The sequence below is a fragment of the Pinus tabuliformis genome, chromosome 3_2 (genome assembly GCF_031772625.1).
Source record: "Pinus tabuliformis cultivar Carrire ecotype Pingquan chromosome 3_2, CPIR1, whole genome shotgun sequence".
NCBI classification, from domain to species: Eukaryota; Viridiplantae; Streptophyta; class Pinopsida; order Pinales; family Pinaceae; genus Pinus; species Pinus tabuliformis.
In genome coordinates, this window is record NC_142302.1 from 809,533,153 (window position 1) to 809,542,299 (window position 9,147).

Consider the following 9,147-nt stretch of genomic DNA (forward strand, 5'->3'; position numbering starts at 1 on the left):
TCTTCTTTTGTCCCCTTTCTCCTTTGATACGTAAGTTATCATATTGAAGTCTTCCCCCATAACCTAAGGGAGATGCCCTTTCCTAATCTTTATCTTACTCGGGTCTTGAAGGAGCTTGATCTTCTCTATAGTTCTTTTAGGGCCATAAGGATTTGTAAACAACATTGTGGTTGGGGTCCGTATTACCTGCATTTCTATCGATAAGTATGATCTAGTTTACAAAAGATTTTTCGGCGAAAATCACATGAAATATCATTTGCCGACGCGTTTCGAACCAACCAGTGTGGTTCATCGTCAGGACAAGTTGAAGAAACAGATCCATCTTAGCATGTTAAATAGACGGAGCAGAGCCTCCAACGGCTAGTTTGACCAACCGCTAATGTTGACTAATGGACCGGGATCAAAACATTTTTAATAATAAAAAGGAGATAAGTTATAAAAATAATTTAAATTAGTGATAATAGTTTATTAATAAATAGTTAAAAATTATAGGTTAATTATTCTTTAAAAGGAAATTAGTTGCAAAGGACCACTTCTAAGAATAAATTAAATGTGAATACGAGTTAAATGTGACTAAATAATAAAAATAATAATAAAATAATAATAAATAAATAAATAAAATAATAATAAAAATAAAAATAACAATAAATTAAATAAATAAATAATAAAAATAAAAATAAAAATAAATTAAATAAATAAATAATATAAATAAAAATACAAATACAAATAAAAATAAAAATAAAAATAAAAATAAAAATAAAAAATAAAAAATAAAAAAAAAATAAAAATAAAAATAAAAAATAAAAAATAAAAATAAATAAATAAACAAACAGAACAAAAAAATAAATAAATTATTATTATTTATTTTATTTTATTTTTATTTTTATTATATTTTTATTTATTATTATTATTATTATAACAATAAATTAAATAAGTAAATAAAATAATATATTTAAAAATACAAAAAATAATAATAATAAGTAATAAATAAATAAAGATAAACTAACTAAAAATAAAAATAAAAATAAAAATAAATAAATAAAAATAACTAAAAATAAAAATAAAAATAATAATAATAATAAAAAATAGATAAATAAATAGATAAATAAAATAATAAATTAATAATAATAATAATAATAATAATAATAAAAAAAAAATACAAAAAAAAGAAAAGAAGAAGGAGGCGGAAAAAAGACTAAGCAAGGAGTGTCGGGACCCAACACCTACTGATCTTCTAGCCATCTTCTTTGTTGAGATTTTTAGGCCTCTTTTCAATCTCAAGCACTTCCCTAAATTTCCGATGGTGGAAGTGCACAACCTTAGCAATAACACTAGCCTCCTCAATACAGACATGATGATTGGTTTTCTCAGCATGCTCAGCTAAAGCGGAAGACTTAGTTCGCCTATGTCTAAGGTCCGTTGAATGCTCACTAATCCTTTGATTAATGGAGCGACCAGACTCCCCAATATAGGGGGTCCCACAGGAACAAGGGATCAAATACACACCTTTCATATCTTTAGGGTCGATAGGATCCTTCACTGATCTAAGGGATGCACGATCTAAGTATGATCTAGTTTCTTCTGAGTCCAATAAGATCAAGCATTAAGGGTTATAGCAGATCACAAATCCCCCTACCGATCCCTACACTTCCACCTCCACTGTATCATAAATTATCCCTAATCTCCTAATTAACTTCTTTATTTTCTCTATAGAGAACGTTAAATCTTGAAAAAAAATAATAGTAGGTTGTTCCATTTCAATCTTTTTCTTTAAGAAACATTTTTTCCTAAGGATACTGATTCCTCTTATATTCCATGTTAAAACTTTCATAGTTTAACTACGGTTTAGAGTGGGTGAACCTAATGCTCTCATCTTCGCTGAATTTATTAGCATAACTCTCAGCTCATTGAGGGCGACGTTGTTAGGCTTTCTCCCTCTTTTCGAATTGCTCTATCATGGTACTAAAACCATCTCAGATCCCATTTCTTTCACTCCCAACTCAGTCTTTTCTCAATGCAATATTTTCTTCCCTTGTAATCATGTTTATTCTCTCATCATGTATAAATATTAGATTCTATCCATTTGATCCACATTGATTGCTTTTGTCCTCTGTTTTCTCCTCTGTTCCACCATATCCTGGAGATCAATTCCCTCCACTCAATTATCTCCTACAATTATGGATCCTCTATTCCTAATTCACTTAGGGTTATTTCCATGTCTCACTCAAAATATTTAGATATATCTTGGATATCCCCTTGTTTTTCAAACTCCTCATTCAACTGTAGCATTTCTTCCTCTTTTCCTTCTCTTTTTTCTTCATTGTCCTCTTCTTCCCCTCCTTGTTCCTCTGGGTTTTCCTTGGCTAGGACTTCAAAGTTGTTTCTCTGAGCTTTTAATCCCCCCTGATTTCATTATTGTTGTATTCTATTAGGTCTACCCCTTTGAGTGGGTCTGAAAAAACCATTTGCATCCTTTTGGTTTGTCTTTGTGTTTTACTCCTCCATTTTTCTTAAAGGGAGTTCCCTTATCAAGTGTCCATGTTCATGCTATCTTCTTCATATGAAAGGGATCTATTCATAGTCCACTGGTTGTAACCAAAATTCGTCACAAAACTCTAGTTTGAGTGCTTCAAGCAATGCCTTAGAGACATCCATTTCAACACATATTTCTGCATACGCTATGTATCTTCCTTCTAAAGTTGCTTATGAGATTTTAATGAATTTTCAAAAAGAATTTCCTATTAGCTATAGAGTTGTAGAGAGCCAATAGCTTAGGTGAAGGGAATACAACCTAACCCGGACTGGGACGCATGCAAAGGTTTCCTTATCCAAGTTAAAATTCTCCATCCATGGCCTCATGTATAAACCAACTGATGCCAAACAATAAGGCAACCCATCAAAGATTCAGTCTTTGTCTTCCATATTGGCAAACTCCATTGTAAAAAATCCTTTAAACCTTGTATGTACCTCTATTTCTCCTCGCGGTTTCCAATGATGTTTAATACAATCACACAATCATTTTTGTGTGGTTCAAAGCCCCATAAACTTGCGTATGCCAACATATGACCTCATGCGTTCACTGAATATCTAGGTCTCGTGATTGATGATCAATGCTTTTGGGATCGCCATTGTTTTTAGCTTACACGAGCCGGTGGAGACTTTTGCCTTCTGAGGTTCTTGCTAGTCTATTTGCTTTCTTGTTGGGTTGTTGTCATCATTTATTCCTTGTCCTTTCCCACCTACTTTTGCCAAACATTGGACATTCTCTCACATAACATCTGCGCATGCACCAAAGCCCATCCTGAGCCCCTTTTATTTGTCCATTACCGCATTCTAATAAGAGGGGTCCCCACACCCTCCTCCTTTGAAATCCATCCATGTAAAACCTAGATACTATTGGTTTAAAACCCTACCTCATTTTCATTTGATTTTTTAATTAATCAACATATAATTTATCTTTGTTATATATATTATATTATGAAAACTAATTTTTATTTCTAATAATAACAAATGGATGTACACACAAAATTGGCTCCCAAGCTTTCAATATTGCACGTGTGTTTCAATAGCTTCTTCTTTTATTGAACCTCTATATAATCAATTTTCCTCCAAACATCAATGTAATATATATATATATATATATATAGATATATACTAACTAGAAATGTATACACATTTTTTAAACATTTATATGATACATAAACATTGCTATATATATTTGCTTTTCATAATCTCTCAAAGAATTCACCATAACTTGAATATTGGCCGCACACTTTGTTGATTTTGGGTTAACATTTTGGCACATAGTAAATATTAAATACCAAGCAATGAATCAATGATTAATTTGTATATCCATTTTATTTGTTGAATGAAAATAATATCATATTCAAATGATAGAATGAAAACATACCTCACCAATTTTAAAATGGCAGTATATCATTTCGAATTGCTACAACCATTTTTCTTCGTGTTAAAAAAATAAATTAAGGTTTTTATTGATATTGTCCTCTCAAATCTCCGGGAAACATCTTTACAAATATGCTATTTTGTATAGCTACAGTTTCAAATCAATCAATACGTTCACATGTAGTGGTTGAACGTTTAGCAAAGGTGCAACACCTATCTTAAACGTCCTCCGCATAAACGCACTGGAATTTGAAGTTGTGCAAATTTGTGGCCAAGGGCAACATAGAGTGTTGGAAGCTTGTCGCTAAATTCAATGATGTAGAACGATTTGAATAGACCATTTCAAGCAACTAGAGCCACACAACTTCCAATTATATTTTATGATTATTATTTTATTTTTAATATAATTTATTTATTGGTGGTTCAATAGAAGGTAATAGTTTTATCGTTATATGTTGTTGCTTATTTTTTCTAATCAAATTAAGGTTTTAATTTCAAATTCTTAACCAACTTATTTCAAAGAAGTTGCTTCTCATGATGAACAGAAATAAGAGATATAGAAAGGGTATGGTTCTTTGATAAAGAATGGCCCCTAGAAGCTGGATTATCCTCCATTAGGAACCAAACCAATTGGTTGCAAGTGGGTCTTAAAAAACAAGTATAAAGAAGATGTCTCACTTGACAAGAATAAATCCAGGCTGGTGGGAAGAGGTTTTTCAGAATGAAGGGTTCGATTAAGGGTAGAATTTCCCCCCCACAGTAAAATGGGCTACCATCTGGACACTCTTTGTCTTGGTAGCATAAAACAATTTGAAGATACATAAAATGGATGTAAAAACTGCTTTCTTGAATGGATATCTGAAAGAGAATGTTTTTATGTCGCAAATATCAGGATTTGTTGTGAAGGGTTTGGAACACGAAGTATGCAAGATTACAAAATCATTGTATGGCCTCAAGCAAGCACCATGATCTTGGTATGATAAGTTAACTCAACACCTTTTGAGACTCAACTTCAAACATTATGATCTTGATGATGCAACTTTGTTTTCAAGAAAGTTGGAAAAACAATGGTATATCTTGCGGTGTATGTAGATGATCTTTTGATGACACGGAATAATGAGAGCTACATTACATCCATAAAGAAGGAATTGAAGAAAGGTTTTGAAATCACAAATTTGGGCTATGTTCACTACTATCTTGGTTTTGAAGTAACTCAACATCCGAAGTTTATATTCCTCTCTCAGAAGAAATACATTGGAGATACATTGAAAGAGTTTGGCATGGTTGATTGCAATTCTTTGACTATTCCAATGGAAGAAAATTAAATCTCACATCCACTAAAGGAAAAGAATTTGAGGATGCAACGAAGTATAGATAGCTTGTAGGAAGTCTCAACTACCTGGATACTACCAGACCAAACATTTCATTTGTTGTTGGAATCCTCTCTAGGTTTATGCGAAAGCCTTGTGAGGGTCATTGGTTTGCTACAAAAAGAGTTCTAAAATACTTCAAGGCAACTCAAGACTTTGGACTTAAGTATACAATGATGGGTGACTTTAGCTTGATTGGATACTCTTATTCAAATTTTGATGGAGATAAAGAAACTAGAGTATCTACTTCAGGTTATGTTATGGGTCTTGGATTGGGAGTTCTCTCCTGGAGGGAACGCAAACAATCAGTTCCAATAGATTCCACAACTGAGGAAAAATATGTGGCACCAGTTGAAGAAATGGAGGAAATTGTGTGGCTTGGAAAAATTATGGAAGATTTGCAAGAGAAACAAGTACATTCAACTCCTCTTTTGATTGAAAAAACTTCTACAATAAAGTTGGTCAAGAACCCAAAGCTCCATGATCGAATGAAACACATCAATACAAAATGCCATCTGATTCGACATCATGTTGAGTCCAAGACAATCCACTTACACCATTATTCCACAAATGAAAAGATTGTAGACATCTTTACTAAAGAACTTGGAAGAGAAAAGTTTGAAAGATTCAGGATGATGCTTGGACTCACCAACATCCCTTCAGATTAAGTGGGGAAATTTTGACACCTGATCCGAAATTATTATTGTAAATATTGTCTGTTATGCATTTGAGAAAACCAAGAGGCTTTGGAATTAGAATCCTAACAGTCTCTCCACTCTTGTATAAATTCATGCTATGGCTAATGCAATAGATAAGTTCATTCATGGAGTTACTCCTAGTCTGACATATATATTGATTGATTTAATAAAATACAAGCATAAAGTGAACTATGGAAAGGATTTTTTCAATAAAAGCCCGTAACCAGTCCTTCTGCAATCATTGTATTATATATATATATATATATATATATATATATATATATATATATATATATATATATATGGAAGTTTGCTAACAAATTAATTAAATGTTTCTTTTATACAGTGTAAGTGGGAGGCCTGCAGGAGTGACAAAGGAGCGTAAAAAATCCTTAATGGAGACGTGTTAGAGTGTGCATGTGAAGAAAGTAGAGTAGTCACACTTAAATTTTATTTTAAGTCTTGAAAGAAGTCCATCAATTGAAAGAGGCTGAGAGATGGAACATGAGTGCTGCAAAAAGATAAATCATCACTTGATAGCACCAGGCCAAAGGTTCTATACTGGAAGGATAAGAGAGGTGCATATTCAGGACAACCGAGTTGACAGGGATTTGGCTAACGTGTGATGTAAGTCAATAAGAAAGCTTCTATGCTAGCGTGGGGAACGAGTGGGATGTGAGAGAAATGTTGTCTCTGTTCCAAGGTGAGTGTGGCAGATCTTTTTTAAAAAGGGTTGGGATGAAAATGGATGGGATTCGGGGTCAACAGTTAATGGCAAAATCTCGGAGTCTTCCTCCCAAATATTTCTCTTAGATTGGGCAAGTGAACAAAGCGGGATGACATGTGCCTAGGATGATGTGTATAAATGAAAACGAGAGGAGTGAGGCTCTGGTCACAAGAGTTGGTCGTATTTCATGGAAATTTAAAAGTTTTGAGAGCGTAACTTACCACCTATTGGTAAGCCCCTCCTCCTATTTATTATGTAGATGAATTGATTCGTGTGGCTATTTAAATCATCTTAGTTGCACTGGTTCTATCATATATATATATATATATATAGATATAGATATTGACTGCATATTTGGGCTTAGCCCGACACATAAATTTTTTAAAGGAGTAAAGTCTTACACCATCTTAATTGCTAACAATGTTTTTGTTGCAGGGGTGAATGGATTTGAGTGTTAGTATATGTATTCCACATATATATGCCATTGAGATATGGTTGAGAGTGAGAATCCACATGTCTATGTGTGCCATGTATTAGTATAGATGCCAAAGCCATGCAAAACTAAGCAGAGCTCCTTGTTTTTAGTATTTGGATAGAGTATTGAGGTGCCTTGAGATTTGTACATGTTATTTCCTTTGATATGGTGAAAGTGTGTTGATACTGCTAGTAATGTTTTAACATTGGTTGTGTTGTGGAAAACTTTATGTGACTTGTTAGAGATATTTGTATGTGAAGTTAGAACTTATTGTTTGAGTTTTCCATAGAATTGTATTTTTTGAGAGAGTTTTGTTGTTTTGATGCTACCGGTCAAAACATTGTTGGGTTGATGAGCTAGGGTTTGCAGCAGAGTTTGTATTACATAAAGGATTGTTTTGAGGAGATAGAGATACGTGGGTCTAGTATGAAAATAGATGAAACACGACCTATATAATATCGAGCAGAGAATAGTAGGACTAGTCCAAAGATGTATGAAAGGTGGTCCTTAAGTGTTTGAAGGTTAGGCCCTTAAGTGTTTCAAGTGGTGGCTTCCTCAGGGAATGGTGGCTTCCTTCAGGTGGTATTCCTAGAAACTATAGAAGGTATGGGTTTGCATAGTTGTGGAAGTGGTGGCTTCCACTAGGTAGTGGCTTGGGGTGAGTGGTTTCTCGTGTGCATCAGAATTCAGGCCTTGCACATTAGTGGTGGTTAGTGAATGGCCTAATAAGAAGAAGAACGAGACAAAGTGTACATCTTTTTGTCACTTTAAAGGGTTTCCACCTAATATTTGGTGTTAATATGTTTGATTATGTTTGATTTGATGCCTTATGTGTTGTGCATGAGTATTCTTGCTCTCATGGTTTATTTGTTCCTGTATTACTTGTTGCTCATACCATTTACATTGCATAAGTTATTTATTGTATATTATCGTGTTATCATTGATTGATTAGATTGATGGAAAAAAGGTGAAAATAATTAATAGATGATACATCGAGCATAATGTTGATTCACCCCCCCCCCCCTCGCCCCCCATTAGTATTGTCAAACTCAAAAATCTCCAAGGGCATCCATTGTTGAATTAAAAGTATATGGAAAAAACCTGTAAAGGACCCTTTAGCTTTGATAAGATAAAAAAAAATACATTCCATTTATGTTTTTCCTTTCCAAAATTCTTTTAATTGGGCCACCCAAAGCCCAAAATTTTCAAGTTATTTCCTAATAAAGACACACTCATCAAGTACCAAAGTCGATAATGTTGCTTCCAATTCTAAAGCATGAAATTCATTGACCTTTCCAAATAGAGATGCTAATTTATTTCATCTTTCTTTTGAAATGGTACATTTCCCCATATTAAACAATAGATTATCTGACACATACAACCCTATCAAACCCATGGCTTCATCTTTCTTATTCCGATAAGAATTTGTTTCCACTTTCTTTGTAAAAACTGGTTGATTATCACTTAATATTTACCACACTCCTCTTGATTGAAAAGTTGTTGCCGTCTAATTTTCCAAGTATGATAATTATAGGGAGTAAGGAGGTCTATGGTCCTTGACTCTGTCATATTTTAACAAACTTGGTTACTTGTAACAACTATAGTTTATCCAAAAGAAACTGTTCAATAACCTCTATACATAAAATAAAAAAAGAAATATATATATATATATATATATATATATATATATATATATATATATATATATATATATATATATATATATATATATATATATATATATATATATATATATATTGCTGGCAAAAAAAAATCTCTTTTACCCTAGTAAAATATTGTTACCAATAATTTGGAAGATTTTTTAAAAATAAATTTATAATTTTCCTTTGAAAATAACAACTTTAAGATTAAATATTACCCACATATTTAAAAAAGTACCCTTGCCACTAAATTTTAATGGAAGAAATGATAATTATATGGCAAATTTTAAAAACGATAATTGCACCTTGA